The 19,109-nt window shown below is 32.8% G+C and overlaps 1 long non-coding RNA gene across 2 annotated transcripts; it reads right to left on the bottom strand.

Annotated features, from left to right (window-relative positions):
• Positions 1–4,130: 4,130 nt before the first annotated feature.
• Positions 4,131–5,691, bottom strand: LOC145018311 (uncharacterized). Of its 2 annotated transcripts, XR_013666953.1 has the most exons (8): positions 5,566–5,691; positions 5,432–5,476; positions 5,275–5,347; positions 5,071–5,203; positions 4,786–4,965; positions 4,670–4,719; positions 4,494–4,558; positions 4,131–4,399 (listed from the first exon to the last, which is right to left on the bottom strand). It is a non-coding gene; the product is annotated as an uncharacterized LOC145018311 (long non-coding RNA). The 2 variants fall into 2 exon arrangements; XR_013666952.1 differs by having other exon boundaries at positions 4,131–4,558.
• Between the last annotated feature and the right edge of the window lie 13,418 nt (positions 5,692–19,109).

The raw sequence follows: 19,109 nt of genomic DNA, 5'->3' as shown, positions 1-19,109 counted from the left end.
GAGTCTGGACATGAGTAACTCGGTGAGTTAATGAGACAACTCGATGAGTTAAGTTGGATTTTCGTGATATTTCTGAAGTAATGAGGGACTCAATGAGTTACATAGATGCACTAGACGAGTCGGGTTAACATGGATTGTTGAATCGAGTGTTGACTTTAGGGTTTGGTTAAGACAGGGATTATGGGGACCATGGAGGGGTAAAATGGTCTTTTACCCATTCCAATAGTTAGAGAGAGAAAATAGCTTAGTTTATTTAGAGTTGTGATTGAAGTGTTAAATAGAGATAATTATCATGTGTTAGGCAAAGGTTGGATCGATGATTCGTGTACGAGGTTTATTTACTTGCTTACAAGGTGAATATTCTCACTATACTTATTTTGAGTGGTAATTTTGTGTGACCGGAGGGTCTTGTATGTTTTATTGAGTATTGTGATATCTTGCATTATGTCTTTGTGATTTATGCTGTGTATTATTATGAGCTTACTGAGTTAGGACTGGTGGGTCCACCCGAGTTGTGGGACCGGAGGGTTCCACTGAGACACATTGACCGGAGGGTCTTATTCGAGATATAGACATGAGAGGCTAATGAGTTATGTGTGGTATTTTGGGAGACTCAGTAAGCATCGTGCTTACCGTGTTATGTGTTATGTGTTTCAGGTACTTCTTAGGATCACAGGAAGGTGCTGACTTGATTGTACACATGAGATAGAGTTATGTTTTGAGGATCCTAGATTTTATTCCAACAATTCTGAACAAGTGTTTTGATAATTTGATATTTTGGGGATTTTTTGTGAGTTGTGTTGATGAAATTTATATGATTTTAAAATGAAAATTTTGTTTGAAAATTTACAGTATTACAATGAGGTCGATTGATGCTGCCGTGATAGCTATTGTTGTATGAAAAATTCCGCTAACGGAAGATAAAAAGTACTATGATTTCCTTTAAGTAACTTTAGCTAAAAGTCAATCATTCTCCTTATAGCTTTTTACGTGTGACTGACTTTTATATCTAATGAAAATCATATCTAATTCATACGGAGTCCGATTTCCACGAAATTTATATGTTCGAGATCAGGACGACGTGTATTATATATATATATATATATATATATATGTGTGTGTGTGTGTGTGTGTGTGTGTGTGTGCGCACTTATTTTTTCGATTTACGAACGATTCGGTTGATTTTTTCTAGTTTTCTTAATACGAAACTTATATTATATAGTCTGTAGCAGACACAACTATAGATTATCATATTCAAAGATTTTTATTATATTCATTATATCTTAAATGCGTATAGCCTCAATTTGCTATAGGTACATAAATCAACAAACACAATTTACGGCTCTACCCATTTTGAGTTGGAGGTATTTGGTTTGAGTCTTAAGTTTCATACTTTTTTTACCTACATATAATATTTAAATGCGGATGTAATAGGATAAATCAACAAACACGATTTACGCCTCTGCCTATTCTGAGTTGGAGGTATTTGGTTCGAGTCTTAAGCTTCATACTTTTATGCTTACATATAATATTTAATATCGAATGCAATCGGATAAATCAACAAGCAACCATTTGGTTGAGTTAAAAATACGCTTCTCCCCTATAGAGGTCACCACTCTACTCTTCTTTCTTGGATTTTTTTACACGATGACGTGGCATGCAATTAATGGCATTGATAACCTAGTTAGCATATCTTGTCAACCAAACATACACCTCAACATCCAAGTAAGTCAATAAGGTGGTAACTGGAAAAGGCTAAGAAATGAAATCTTTTTATCCTTTTTTTTAGTTGCAACTAGAATATAATTAGAAGCACGACCGGTTAAATCAAAAACAAGGATTTGGCTTAGTTGAACATGCCTCTCCTTCACAAAGATTGAGGTTTTGAATTACCGTTTTGTGTTATTTTCTCTTACTTTTTTACCTTATGATATTGCATGTTGTTGATGAGATGGCAAACCTAATTAGCATGTCATGTCAGACTAACTGACATGTCATTATTCAAGTAAGTTAATCCAAGTGGTACTGGTAACCAACGAAGGGATAAGAAATGCAATATTTTTTTCTTCTAAAATATGGCTTTTATGGAACAAAATAATAATAATAATAATAATAATAATAACTAGATGGGGAACCCTTGCGTTGCGGGGGTCGGATGCGATAATTTTTTCCGTTGTTTGTTCTTTGAAAATGTTTATAATTTGAGTTGTTCATTCCTTCCCTCTTTAACTGATCTATAAATAAATAAATAAATAAGAAATAAAAAAACATCAATGAATCTGTAATCAAAACTAATAAAATAACAATTAAACGAAAACATAGGAACTTATAATGCCACAAATAACCAACATAAGTAGAGAGACCAAAAAAGACAAAAATGACTACAAATCGGAAAAATAATGAATTACCAATATTCTAGTCAAAGAAAAAAAAAAAAAAAAAAAAAAGATGTTGAACCATATAGCTGCTTCTTTAATGTGTCTACTGTTCCCTGTTTTAATAAAAAGTCGAGTGAAAATGTTCAAATACACCATAATAAGTCAACAAAGTGGTAAATAAATCAACATTTGTTCTTCTATGAGTTTTTTAGATCAGTAACAATTACTTTAAAGTCATCATGTTGAAGATAATGTTTTTACAAACATTAAACTCTTCTAATCCTTAAATTAGTGTATATACGATTTTTTTTTCTTCTTTGGAACATAGAGTTCTTGACTACAATTACTAAATCAATTTAATAATATAAATTAGAAATTCAAACATGTAAGACATTCGATCAGGAGCTTTGTTTACCTGAACAATAAATTAACTTCCACAAACAATTTGGTAACCATGCAGTAACATAACAACTTCAAGAAAGGATCTAATACACCCTTTATAGACATTTGAGTAGGCCTGGAATCAAATATACAAAACCAACAACCGACATCAAGTTGATTATGCCTTCAAAGAGCCTTTTGAAAATTTAACAAATAGTGTATTTGAATACTGAGTAGCCGAACAATATTTTAATTGCTTTAATAAAAAAAATACCGTTTCAATGCAAAACCCACATTACATATCTCTTCTAATTCTCTAATTTCTTTATTTTATAAATCTTTCAGTATAAAATCGTTCGTGCTTATTGCCGCATAAAAATATAATAACTTAAGAAGTACATTGCATAAGTTGGTATCGACATTAAAGTATGTTGCTATTCTGTGTAATTTGCGAGAAAAACGCTATAAACATTGATCCAAAACGTAAGCTTTTGCTGGCGTTTAATTTTCAGAAGATCAACTCATGGACTCCTCCCGAATAATTTCAACCAAAACCAACCTATATACACAATTCTGAAAAATCTTATTAAAGCCGGTGAGCAACAATACAAACTCGGGCAACAATTTCATGTCATGGGAAAAACATCACTAAGGGAAAAGTCGTCCAGATTTGATAATTTGCATACAATGAGATGTTATTTTTTATTTTATTACAAAACCTTTACTGGAAGCACAAATTAAAAAAATTAAAAAAAAAATAGTTATAATTAAGAATACCTTACGAACGAATTTAGACATGGTCAGTCGGAATTGTTGGCTGAATTTGTAGCTACTGATTTAATGTTTGCTCATATACACTAAACATTAATAGATTACCCATCTGCAACCTATCAATTTCGCCGGAATCATCATACAAAAAAATTGGTAGTCAATTTTCAAAGAGTTTCAAATTGAAATAAAAAGTAACATCCATTTACCTGATTATGTTTTCTAGCTTCCTGATACCAATTAACTACACTGAAACTCAAAGAATCATAATTCAATTAACAGTTTCCTTTTAAAAAAACCACCAATAATAATAAATAATTTAATTATTAACATATAATGTGATGTAATCTGACAGGTAATATCAAACATGAACAACATAGTTAGAGCCTTTACAAGCGGCACGAATCGCCGCCATGGAACCACTGTTATCTGCAATCACAACAACCTAATTCAATTTCAAAAATTCCTTTCCAATAATCGAAGAAATTTTTCAAAAGCAAAAAATGCATCCCTACCAACTACCCAGATAGGATTTTATCCATCTTAACTTACGTTGCTAGAAAATCTTCTGGTTTTTTCTCTTTCCATATGTACTTTGCCTTCAAATTCAATTATTTAGTGAGGAATTAATAAAAATCAGCAAATGGGTATTGTTTAATTGACAGAAAAACGAAAAGGGTGTTCTATAAAATTGATTAAAAGGAACGAAGAGGCATGCTATGCAAATATGATCATCTCCCAAGAGGCTAATCTCTCTAACGCCCAAGAACTTGTTATCAACACTCTCAGGTCCAATTTGGAAGTAAGTCAACATTATATCTACAAAAAGTTACAATCACCTACTTCTCTTCTTCCCAGTCCCGCTTATGCTTCTATAAAAGAAAAATAAGTTTTTCAAAAAGTAAATTACTTCAAGTGATGTCAACAAATAACTAAAATACATAGAAAGCATGAGTTGTTACCTACCTGTGCGAGTAATCAAATGAGCATAAATATTACATATTACATACCCAACATGGCATGCTTCATCCCTGGACATGAGGGAAAAGATATTGGTGATCAATAGGTTCATTGTCTACAACTTGTATTAAAATTGGTAAAAAATTCCAACAATTTTTAAGGTGAAAAGTGAAAATTAATACCTTTAGTCGTCGACCAAGCTCTGTAGCACCAATCAATTAGACTTGATTTTCTAATATAAATACAGTAACTAATTATGATTCAAAATTCAAATTCTAGTCAAAGTAAATAAAATTACCTGTAAAAAGTAAAAACTATGTGTCTTAAGTCTTTAACTGTTTTAAGAACATGACGAGACATATTATATCATTTCAGGCACCCACAATACTCAACATGTTGTTGATCTCTCCAATAATCTTTATAGGCCTTCCATCAAACAAACCTTCTTCAAATCCCTAGTTTTTGCAACCGTTGCTTCCTACGGTTAAACACACACACACATATACCATATCTTATCAAAACACATTTCATAATTCGTAATTCATAATAATATACAGAGGTAAAAAAAATTCTTTAAACTCACTTGCTTAGGCCAAACTAAGGACAATGAATTTTGAAGTTCCATGTGTTTGATAGCTAAATCTTTTAACCCCTCTTTCAATTTTGCTTCATGATGTTTTTTTTGTTCAAGCGTATTAACAAATATTTCAACAAATCTGAAAATTGATCAATGGTTAAAACTCAAAATTATGTATACTTTTAAATAAAATTTATGTAAAGTACGAACCTTTTCGAGTTGAGAATCATAATGAGGTCCCTTGTTTTCTTATTTGTCAGCAAAGAAATGGCTGAAGAGATAGCTAGTAACATTGACTAGATAGCATCAGAAGTGGATAACTGTAACACAAATGCCAAAATACCCTTCAAGTAAAAATGGATTTCACCTCGTTGTTTCTTTTCTGATCTTGTTGTGGTAAATGACTCAATTCCTGGTTCAGAGAAAATTCAAAATTGTCAATATTTATGGATAAAGTTATTGTATTTAACAAAATGAAGTGATTGTTATTTAATTATTTACCATCTGGAATTTTTGCCTCAATGTTCTGGAAGGACAAACACTAAGATTTAGTTCATACCAGAAAGCGCAAAAAATGTGTTTGTGTATTCCAACAAATGGCATCCCCAACAAAGTCTACCAACCAACAAAACTGTAAAGAAGCTCAATAATAATTTTAAAAGATATTTCATATATTTCAGCGACTAAATTAAAGAAGTGAAATAGGCTATGAATATGAATTATATATACCACAACAGCAGTTGCAACCTTTCTTTTGAAGAGCACTCCTACAGAGACTGCAAAGGTTGGATGGATACACATGGGAAAAATCTATTGTCGCGTCTATATAGTTGAAAGAAAATATTTCAGGTGAGTGTGATTTTCATATAACTAAAAAGATTGTTGAATCACATACCCAAAAGCCTGGACCGTTATTTCAACAAAAGAGAAGCCATTCATCAGATAAAAATGTCCAACAATCCAAAGACTGTTGCCATCGGTGTTCTTTGTTGTCAAATGAAAACGTGAAATAAAAAAAATGATTGAGAGTAGAGATCCTTTATAACTGGCATCTAAAACTATATAGATTTCTAGCTTAATCTTCCAATTCTGAAATTCAATTAAATTTTTTTCGTTCAGATATTTTATCAAACACGTCATATGCATCTAAATTTACATTTTTCTTTGTAAAAAAAGCAAAGTTAAATATGGTGAAGTAAAGAAGGTTACTGACCAGCTATAAGAAATCGATGTTAACAAAAAAAAAAAAAACCCAAATTAATCACAATATACGAACCTCGATGTACACAAAGTTTTGAGCAGAACTTGTGAGGAACCTTAAAGAGAAGGTGGAAGCCCAAATCAAAAATGGAAAACCCCTTGGTCTATTCCTTTCAACATGGAACACGAAAAAGGCATCTTCCGGTGCCTGATTGGAAGAGGGAGATCCAACTGGAGTAGATTCAGAAAATAAGATGGTAAAAGAAGAGAACTTACAATCAGTGCTGTTGGCGGAGGGTGTGATTGAGTGGCACGCTTGGGAAGAAAGTATTGTGAAAGAGGAGGTGGGAAGGGTTACATGGAGAGGAATCGATAGATAATGGAAAAATGCGAGATTCTAGAGACCGAATCAATCAGTCGAGGGTTAAAGTAAGATGGATCGGCGGTGGGTTCAACAAACCGGAACTCAAAAGTACGACGACTTTAGGGTTTGTCGTCCTCGTTATTGATCTGCTTTTCGTCCATCTCCAAATCAATCTGTCACGAAAACGAAGGGCTCGCCGATGAATCTAGATCAACTGGTATGTTTGTTAAACGGATGAGGCGGTGGGTGGTGACACGAATGTTTTTTTTTTTTTTTTTTTTTTTTACGGGCGGGTGACACGTATGAGACTCACAAATCAAGAAAGTTGGTCCAATCACAACAAATAACTGTTAACAAGTTGAAATATATCACAACTTTAATATATATATATATATATATATATATATATATATATATATAATAATAATAATAATAAGTAATGACTTATTACATTCATTCATTTAATAAGAATAACGCTTTTATAGTTTATGCATTATGATATTCAAGTGCAAAATCCATGTATTGGTAAACCCCGGTCGATTTCTAGGTTGGTAAAATCGATTTTGAAATTGCAAAGCAATTCATCATGAAGTTTATTTTTGTGCCACTTATGGGATGTGTGGGATTGGGTTTGAAATAGGGGCTCATATTAACCGAAAAATCGAACCAGAACCAAATTAACCAATATAATTAAACCTTTTTAACCGAACAATTACTAAAAGATATGGTGTGGTTTCTAATTTTGATTAACCGAATACATATGGTCCGGTTATGGTTTTTCATATAAAACCGAACCATTATTAACCGAACCGAACTAATAATATTAATAGATATTTTTAATATAATAAAATATTTATTTTTATGTTATCTTGAACCATTATGGTTAACCGATATTAACTATTAACCGACTAAAACCGTTATCCAAAACCAATATCAACCACCACCTAATGGTTATTGAAATACATTAACCAATTGTAATGGTTATGGTTCGGTTTTGACTAATAACCGAACTAAACCGTCTCATACACACCACTGGTTTGTTTGAAAATTGTTTGTTGAGTCATTAGCTTTTTAACCACTGTTCGATCCCTTTTTCCCTTTTATGATCATTTGTTATGGGTAACAAGGGTAAATTTTATTGACTTAGAGAAAACTTCCGGTTCATGCGATACCATACAAACCTTCCTCAAGGCAGGTGGTCATCAAAGAGCTGATAACAAAACTTGGTGTAATTCCGTTGGATGCCAAACACTAATTTTACCACTAAACCACCTAGCTAAGAGATCGTTGACCATTAATGATATTGAAGTGACAGATTTACATTTGTATTTGCCAAAACAAGTTGTTAACATTAAGAAAAAAATTTATTTGAGTAACAAACAAATAACTAGATTTTCAAATGAAGGGCATGAGAAAAAAAAATGTATGTAACAACAAGATAATCGTGAAAGAAGAAACTGGAAGCAATAAGAAATAATTTTATTTATAAGATCATAAATTATATTTACGGTTGGAAGAATGAAAAAAGACAATAATACAAGCTTCCTCCAAAATTAACAAATAATATATACACAAGTATACACGGTTCTTGATTCTTGAACACGTCTAGGTTTTAATGAATCATCTGCTAAAACGTCTAGCTGCAAACATTAAAGAATATAATAGTAAATCAGTAAAAAAAAAAAAAAAATTGAAATGAAACAAATAATCAACCATAATAATTATAAACAAATGAAATACATAGGTATACCTATGTGTCCTTTGCGACATTCTTTCTCGCACTTCAACATGCAAAAAGAACGAGCATTTCCTTCATCTATGCAAGATTTCTCACAATCAGTATAACATTTATCACCGTCTTGGACCTCCGGGGCGGCATCTTGAGCCCCTGGGGCTGGGGTGGTGTCTTGGGCGTTGTTTACGTGCAAATGCAAGATCATGACTAGGCACAAGAGAAGCACCCCAACAATTTTCGTAGATGACATCTTTTATCCTACCAGATAAGAATTCAAACTAAAATTTAAATAGAATTAATTTGAATATATAAAAAAAATGTTTAGTGCCTCGATTCTTGCTTGTGTTTTTTGAGATGAATCGATGAGAGGGTTTGAGTTGGTATATATAGAATTGTTTTGTTTGAAGCTCGTGATAACCCTCAAAACATGGACATTTTTGTGGTTCTGTTTGTAGAATCATAGAAATCTACATGCGTTTGGTCATATTTTAATAAGGATTTTTTTTTGGCAATCCTAACACTAGTGATAGACTTTAAGAATATACTTCTGTCCCAAAATTATAGTTCATATTTCCTTTTTGATTTATCCCAAAATTAAAATCTACTTTTTAAAATAAATAACATTTTTACCAAAATACCCTTTCATTATTACTTAACCAACTAAGCATTTAATGAAACATTAAATGCAAAATAAGATAAAACTATCATTTTATTATATAAAGTTAATGATAATTAATGATTTTTTTTAATCTGTGTGTTTTTTGTCTCTTGACAATAATATTGGAACCGAAGGAATATAAGATAATTAACTAGTAGGATGATTTGTAAAAGAGTTATTCACAAAAATTCCTATATATTAAATTTATATATTTTGATATGGCCATTTTTTTACCAAAGAAATTAAAACAACCACCAAGTCCGTTAAAAAAGCCATCCACGTCACAAATTTGTTTTTTCTATAAAATTTCTATAAAATGAAACCGGTAGGCATACACATCAATGGCAATCACAATATTATTTATTTCCGTTAAATTCTTGTGATACTCTCTATTATTCGCAAGAATTTAATCAACCATCTTCCATTTGCAACATATACATAAATCTTGTTCTAAGGGAAATATCTAAAGATTCGCGGTCTACTGACTATTCGTGACCATTACATTAGTCTTAATATGAGCGAACCACACGAATAAATGAAGATAGTGATATTATAAGATTGTCAAAAAGAATGGCATCACTCAATAAACATATATTTCAGGAGACACCTACGACTCAACATTCAACATTTAACATTCCATATTCAGCATTGACATTTACATTCAACATTCGAGATTCGACAGAAGCATAAGTATATTTATAATACCATCATTTGTAAATTCGCAATGAGTTAAAAAAAATATAGGAAGATAAAGATGATTAAGTAGTAGAAACCTAATAGAAGGAAAACAGAAATAACAAAATCTATTTATCGGGCATATGTTCGTTCAATTGAAAAGAATCTAGAACAAATATATGTTTAATCACAAATTGTGAATTGTTTGCATACCAAAAGAAATATTTTGATAATATAAATGAGAATATTGTTATAAAATCAAATTACAATACTTAAATTTACAATAATAATATTAGTTAAAAATACAATGAAATATTTAAAAATTAAAACGGTGAGCATGTGTCCATCCGTTTTATTGACTATTAAGAAAGCTAGAATAAGTGGCATGGATACGAGAGGAGGTGCTTGACAACATATGAATGGATGGTTAGACATTAAAGGTTAAGTTATATTGTTGATATTAAAGGTTAACTCATATCGTTGATTATCAAAACAACGTGGGCAATTGAGATTCGTATAGTTGTATTAAGTAACGGGATTGTCAACATCCAAGTTTGCAGCAACGAACTTTTTAAACCATTTTCTTAAAAATCCTTTCAGGAACAAGCCTTGTAGATGACTTTTCGATATGGGAAGTATGTTGATCGGATCATGTTGTCGTAGTGGAATCATCACTAGAAGAAGATGTACGAATACGAAGAGTATAACATCTACTTATAACCCCCTTAGTACAGTTCCTAGAAGTCTGAAATATATTTTCACATCATTAACCAGTCGAATACAACATCCATTGGAAATTAAATAGAAGTTAGTTTGCCAATCGTGACTAGTTTTGTCGAGAAATAGCAACTAGTGGACCAGATCTTTGACTAGAGATTTGACCATATCATTACCCCAAAACTCCATTGTTGAAGAGGATGAAGAGATAGATGTGTGAGAGAAAGAGAGCGGCATATTAGTTAGGGTTTGGAGGAAACCCCAACATGAAATTCGAAGGGAGGATGAACATGCGAACCACGCCTTTTGAATAACAATAAGATAACGATTACATAAATGGTCATTTTGATTTTCTAAAAATCACACCGCAAGTCCTTTTTGATGATTTTTTTCCACCAGATGTCATTTTTCGAGCCTAAAGTTTCTACATGTGGTCCTTTTCCTTGATGGGGTTAATTTCATCCGTTAGTGCCTGAAACGTACCCTCCATATGAGGACAAAATTGTTATTTTTTCGCACTCTTTCCTGACAATCAATTAATGAGGTCACCAAAGTCATTACCTATGTCCCCTAGGAACCCACTTCATATTCTTCTTCTTCAACCTGCAATCAATTAATGAGGTCACCAAAGTCATTACCTATGTCCCCTAGGAACCCACTTCATATTCTTCTTCAACCTGCTAAACACTAACACAAATGATCATTGTTTAGGGCTCGTTTTTTCATCACGAATTCAATTAAAAAGCTTATTTTTACCGTATGTGCAAAAATATATCAATCAACTTTTAAATTTATAAACCTAACTATTTAACTACTTATACACCTACAAGCAGAGTACCTAGTCAAATTATAGAATAGTTTGGGTAAGTCGGGTGTCGATCAAAAGGAACGAAATTTAATTAATTAAAATAACTACTTCTAATTAAACTAAAATGACAAACTTTAAATTGAGGGTTTTACTGATTTTCCAAGATCAACAGAACTTAATTCAAATTACTATCACTTAGTTAACTTAACAAGCAAAGAAACGATTTTTACTTCAAGATTAAAAAGTACTTCCATATAGTTCTGATTTCCCCTCTCCTATGGTTGATTTCTAGTGGACGGATTATAGTAATCAGCAATTCATTAATTTACTAGTTATCATGATCAAATACCTAATTGTATCAATTTATAATTTACCACACAATAATCAAGCACAAGTTAAAAACAAAATCAATATAACACGAATTGGACCGTGAATAATAAATCTAATAGTTAATTTCCTAAGATCAAGTCAAGAAACTAAGCATAAATTATGATTAATTATGCTCTCAACACAGTTAAAGTTATTAGCTTTCAATTACTTAACCCTAGGATATGATTAGTCACTAGCTCTAATTATTTATTGATCATAAACAATTAGGTAACAAATTTATGCAACTAGAATGACCATCTATCATACAAAACTTGATTAATAAGCAATATACACTACTAGAAAAACAGCCTTTTACGACGCTCATTGCACGTCGTAAAAGGCTCAGACGACGCACAAATGCGCGTCAAGGAAGGCCCTGTCATAAAGAGAGACGACGCGCTTTGGCGCGTCGTCTATAGACAACGCGCTTTTACGATGCTCATTTACGACGCGCGTTTACGACACGCAATGCGTATCAAGGAAGGCCCTGTCATAAAGGAAGACGACACGCGTTCGCGTGTCGTAACCTTACGACGCGCGTGTTAATGACACGCAATGCGTATCAAGAAAGCCCCTGTCAAGAAAGGCCATGTCATAAATGAAGATGACACACATTTTTGCGTATCGTAAATTTAAGTGTTTAAAAAAATAAATTTATATATTTATTAATTTTTAAATTAAATTTGCATTTAATTTCTCATAATAGAAATAAAACACCATATACAAAAAATACAATCCATTGCACAAAAATTAATGTCATACAAGATACAAAATAAAATACCATAAATAAGTAAGATAATTCATTGCATCAAATGTCAAATACAAGTAATCATCGGTAACTATATAACCTAATACTACATTGTTATTAAGGGACATCATCATAACTCACTGAAGGTCTTGGAACAATGTTCTCATCATCAACTCTTACACCAACCTTGCTTTAGTAGATGACTTTCACACAATCAATATTGAAATAGATGCTGCCCGGGCCACCATAGATGATGCCCGAACATTCCGAGTTCAAACTTCCACTGTTTGCTTCATCTCTGCTAACCTCTTTCTGCTTCAAGAACACAAAAGAAAATGAAACCATGAAAATATCACATGAAATTTAATACCCTCATAAAATGATATTAGGATTAAGGGAGTTGAAGGTACTTGTATTCTTTGAGGAAACAACTATCATCAAGATCATCTTCTAAATCTTTGAGTTCTTCTGTCTTTTTATCGATCCGAGATTTGGTTTTAGGTTTGGAATCTTCATCTTCTGCAGGAGTGAAGGGATCGGGTTTGAAGGCAGAGGGTTTAGGAGGTAAGTTCCTGAGTTTTCTTTGAATATCATCCCATTGAGTTGATACTCCTTCAACATCTTTGTAGACAAAGTGAAGATCAGCTTTATCACTTGGCTCCCAAGATCTCTACATGCATAAGGAATAATGGGTATTAAGACTTAAGAGATTACATGATAAAAGTTATAGAATCTGAATTACAATATAGATCATACCTTCATATATCTTTCCTACCCATCAAAAACCATTTGTAGTTTCAGCTGACTTCTGGTAGATGCTAGGATTTAAAAAAAGCAATTAAGTTAGCTTTATCAAATTTAATACATGAATTTGGTAACTTTTTAAGGAAATTGATAAAATAGTAAGAACATGTGTCTCCAAAGAGCCAAAACCTCCTTCAGAACCAAGAATGTTGATTAGCTCTTCAAATCCTCCCATGATTGACTCAACGAACGACTCAACATATAAAACGGCATCTCGGCCAATTCTAGTTAACTGCATCAACCAATCAATATTCAGTAAATTTCCCTTCAAAATATAAAATAAAATTTACATATAAAATTTAGAGTAAGTTACACTTTCGGCCCCTGTTCCAAGTAAAGTTGGGAACAAGAACCAAAAATGTTACAAGCCTTCATTTCCAGTAGACCATTCCCTTCAGATAACAAGCCTTCTTTTCCAGTAGACACTGTTGCTTTCTCCAAATGTCTTATGTTAATTGAAGATCGTGCAGAAGTAACAATCATTAAAATTGATAACCAATCTTTACATAATTCCTGTTTATGTAATTTTTTTATACATTATATACATGAGTATATATATAAATAAATAAAACAAAAACATGTCACATATTTGAATGGATTAAAATTAAAGATTATACTTACTGATAAATCACATGTAATTGTAGAGATATTTCCACCCTGTGGTTTTGGAATATTTTCAAGATGGTCAATTTTTTTTGGAAAAGCCCTATTAGAGTGGTGTCTAGGTCAAGAGCATGATATTAACTGCATTGTCAACTGTCATTCCAGGTATAACCTTCATCAACACTTGCACAACATATTCCTTCTTGTTGTAGTTGTCATTGTGTAGCATCACTCTATATGGTGGTGCCATTTTCCTTGATTTCCTAAAAAAACAAAACAAAAAAAAAGGTAAATCGACCTAATCTTTTACTATATGCATTTCAAACTTCATTGAAAGTGATACAATACCTCAAGTCAAACTCAGACTCTCTTCCAGGAGTTGTTTTCTCTATTACTGGCTTATCTAACACCCCGGCACCCTTTTCCAGCCTTGGAGGCGCCATTGTCATAATTGTGATCCATTTTGTGCTTTGTTTATGAAGCAGGTATTTGTCCCCTGTGTATGGTAGAGTAATCCGTTTATGACAATTATTTCTTAGAGCAAAGTAACAATTCTGATAACAAATAGAAATGTTCAGATGTCTGTGAAGTAAAAAAGAATGATTCTTGGTTAAGATTCAGCATGCTAGGTGTATTCAGTAAAAACCGGAGGCGGACCGCTGAAGATGACGGGTAGGATAAACCATAACCTCTCACAGCTGTAAAAACATTGTGTAAATATTTAAACCCGAGCCTCAAGGGTAAAAAGGTAATTAAACATTTTATACCCTCACCTACAATGTATTTGTGGGATCATTTGCATTCTACACGTGTTGACAAGTCAAACTTGGTAATTAATATATATATATATATATATATATATATATATATATATATATATATAGAAAAAACAATAATTTATGAAGTAATATCTGCCCCCACCTATTCAAAGAAGCTCTCTCTTTTCTCCCTTGTTTCTTGACTTCTCTAACCTCAAAAAGATATTGGCTCACCAACACAGCATCCCGGTTTCATTTTTTTAGTGTCTCAATCTCTTCTAGAAGAACCTTGATCACCTTTGAAATCAAATCATCTAAAACAATAAATAAAAAAACATCACAAAGTAAAACATCCAACCTTCTTATTTTGATACTTAGTAAGTTGCAATGATTAAATTTTCAAACTTACATGGTATCAAGGATGTCATTCATAGGATTTAAACAATCATGGTTCCCAAGATTGGAATTCACACTGGTATCACACTTAGATTCTATAGCCTCAGTTTGACCACTGTCAGAATTATTGACCAACAGATCAGAAGTAGGACAGGATTCTGCTGATATCTGCAAGAAAAAAAGTTAAAGTTATTGTTAGATTCTCAAAGCCACCAATCTATAATCATCAATATACAATCACAAAGTTGATTATGTGACAACCTTTTCCATAGAATCAGGAGAAGACTGCCCCTGCTTATCTACAATGAAAGATTTATAATTTGGCTACCCTTAAAATCCTTTCCCTTCTCCACTTTTTCCTCTTTTTTCCTAGAATCCACACTCTCTTTCCCATTATGCCCCTGCTTATCTACAATGAAAGATTTATTATTTGCAGCAACAAACTCGTGTTTCTTTTGATGATTCTAATGGCTAATACTCCCCCTATTCCAATTCCCCCTATGACTTCTGTTATTCCAACCTTTATTACCCTTATTAACACTATTATAGCTTCCTCTTTTGTTATTCCCTCCATTCCAATTACTACCTTTGCTTCCAGAAACATGGGGATGAATATCACCTGTACCGTACCCCTTCACAGTAGCAGTCCCTGCATTTCCAGCTTTTTTTGTGACCATAGGGAACCCCTCACCATCTTTATCAATCACATCCTGAATATCACTCTTGACAACCTACCATTATTCCAGTAGTAACAACTATGGCTGGATAATTCTAAGCTTTTACCTATTCAAAATAGACACCCATCAGTAATTAACTTCAACATTTTCATTTGATGATCTGTCAGATGGATTTATGTCAGTTAAACTAAAACAAGATACATTGGCACTCACATTATCAACTGGTGAATATGATTTCATGTAAAAGTAGAACTCTTCTTTCTGAGGATCACCCCATTCCTGCAATAGAGCAAGTCATTCACATTTAGAAAGAAACATACTAATATTATCATAGCATCCTGCTTTGAGTTTCCAAAACAAAAAAATATTATATATAAATCACCTCCCATTCTGCAGTTGTAAGAGGAATAGTTGGACCAAGCATTGTAGTCACAACATCTACAAATGGTACTCCAGCTATAGTAGCCTTAAATAAATCAGGTCTCATGTTCACAACAGCACCAATAAGCAACCCCCTGCACTTCTTCCATTAATGGATAGCTTTTCTTTCGTACAATATTTCTTTTGGTCTGAGAAGTTTGAGTTCCACCTATGTCGTTGGGTGATTGAAGGCGATGAGGCTGCGTTTTCTTCTTAGAGAGAGGGAGCGCAAGAAAGTAAACACAAACCTCACAGATTAGAGAGGTTATCGAAACCAGTAAGGGGAACACCAATGAAAAATCCAACGAATTATTGAGAGAAAAACTGATTTTTGTTTGTTTAAAAGCTAGTGAAGTATCAAGAAATTTCCAATCCAGGAGAATTCAGAAAGCAGATAGATAGGTACCTGATTTGACTAGAAGCGCAACTGGACTAGGGTTTGTAAATTTAAGGAGTCGTTGTAGATGGAGTAGGGTAGAGGTGAAGAGGAGTTCAGTTATGAATTTTATGTTGAGATTATTGTGTCTAAATTTCGCCATAAAGAGACGATCGAGAGAGAATGGTCTTCGATTTTTGGAAGGAAGCGAGGCTGTTACAGAGAGGGGGGATCAGACTCACATGGAGATCTAAGGAGAGAGTGAGCGGTCTTCGATCCGATCGAGAGAGAATCATCGCCATAAAGATACGATCGAGGAAAATCGTCTTGAGAGGGGAAATTATTTGGGAAGAACTTGAAGCATTTAAAACCCTAGACCTTGATTCGATGTAACTTGATAGTGGACATTGTAGATTGATAGATTGAAGACCTGGAGCGATCCCTTGTGAAGAAAGTTGTTTGATTACAGAGAGTCCTTGTTGACCGGATCCGAAGATTCCATCAATGGCTCTATCGGGTTTGGTTATATCCCCAGTTTGGAATGTGCTACATCTGGTTCATGAACTTGCCAAGTCAATTAGGGTTTTTTTAATGAAAAATGAAAGGGGTTAATGGATTAGGATGATGTTGTACCTGAGAAAACAAAGAAAAGAAGGAGACCTCGCAGATCAATTACGATTCACCTTCGAGGTTTACAGAGAGACGGGAGGTAGAGAATGAAGGGAGATCTAGAGGAGAGAGTATCATAGAGGGGAGAGGGGATTGCAAGGATGAAAAATAGATAGAAGATAGAAAAAACAAGGCGGGTTTTCAAAATTTTGGGGATTTCGTTTCCCCCTTCATTAACTAAAAGCGCGTTTCATTAAAATTATAAAGCGACATGTACAGACGACGCGCGTTTAAGATAAAGCGCCCTCCGTGTTTCTAATTTTTTTTCTTGAGACACTAAATTAAGGGCACGCAATAATGCGTGACGTAAATCCTTAAATTTTTGAAGAGATAACACTATTTTAAGGGCACGTCCTATTGCGTATCGTTAATCAGCGCGTGTCATAAAAAGCACGTCGTTAAAGGTCTTTTTTCTAGTAGTGATAAATTAGAATTTTAACATGCTAGGATTTTGATTATCAACCACAAGTAAAATCAACATAAAAAATTATAAATCAAAATCAACACATAAGATTCGGGTTCATTTTCACCAAAAAAATTATGGGGTGATTATCCCATAACTAATACAGAAAAAAACAATAAATCAAAGTTAACTAGAAAAGACATGGTAAAATCTAGCAAACCGAATAATTCAATGATGATCTTCCTTTAATTCTCTTTAAAGCTTGAGTGCAAATGAGAATCTTCACTTCTGGGGGTTTTGTAATGGTTTTCAGTTGTAAATCTTAGCTTATTCCTCAATCCAACCTCTCAAATTCGACCTAATGTCGATATATATATATATATATATATATATATATATATATATATATATATACCTATATATATATATATATATATATATATATATATATATATACACACACACACACACATAGAGTTAGGTTCAAATGTGGATTGACATTTATTGTGCGGACGTGTGGACAGTGCTATTCTGTGAGAATGACAAAGAAAATATGTTTTTTTTGTAATGTGAATACGTAAATCGTACTAAACTATTGTCATTATCACGCATTATCACTAATTAAATCGTCTATAAGGTTATTATATATATATTTTTTTTATTCTCATTCTATTAGAATGTTGTCAGAATGTTTATTAAGTCGTATTCTGTAAGAATGAAAATGAGTAAAAAACGATGTTTGAGAAAAAAAATAAATAAGAATTATTGAGAATGCATTAAAATGACGATAGTTGTGTAAGGTTGAATGTATTCAAATTAACAAACAATTTATTCTCTTAGTAATTCTCATATAATAGCATTGTCCAAACGTCCGCACAATAGTTATCCATCCACATTATAACTTAGCCCTATATATATATATATATATATATATATATATATATATATGTGTGTGTGTGTGTGTGTGTGTATATATATATAGTTTGCTAAAATTGATCGCCACGACGTGGGAATAGGTGCCACGCCATAGGCATCTTTTAAATCCCGTATACAGCAAGTCACTGGAATCTTCTAGGTTATGACAGATGGTCACGTCGTGGCCTTTAGATTTCCATGTCGTGGGCATGCAATTCCGCATGACTCTTCTCTTTTTCAATGCTGATGCTAGCTTTGACCTCCAAATTTCCAACTTTTGTCATTCTTGGTCCATTTCCTTCAAGAATGTCCTTTTTTGCTGTAAAATATAATTTAACTCAATAAGTATCAAATATCTTTGAGTTTTACAAATTATAGATTAAACGAATTAAAATAATGCGTAAAGGTATGTATAAATATTGCAATATCAAAATACTCCACACTTGTGTTTCGATTGCCCTTAATCAGAACTGATTTTTATTATCACACCATCTCATTAAAACTCTGGCTACCAACATCGCACAAGTCAATCCATTTTGAGATTCTTCATTACATCAAGACCGAAACACATGTATTTGTGTCTAATTTTCCTAAAAACCTTCTCAATCCTAAATACTCACAATCCTCATAAACACTTTCCAACTTCTTTTGAACAACACTCATTTTATGCATCCCTCCGAATATATCCTTAAAAATCTTTCTTAACCTCAAGGTAATTTTTGGTTAAGCCCCCAAGCATACATATGGAAA

The sequence above is a fragment of the Lactuca saligna genome, chromosome 9 (assembly GCF_052625555.1).
Source record: "Lactuca saligna cultivar CGN05327 chromosome 9, ASM5262555v1, whole genome shotgun sequence".
NCBI lineage: Eukaryota > Viridiplantae > Streptophyta > Magnoliopsida > Asterales > Asteraceae > Lactuca > Lactuca saligna.
This window is presented reverse-complemented; position numbering and strand designations above follow the sequence as displayed.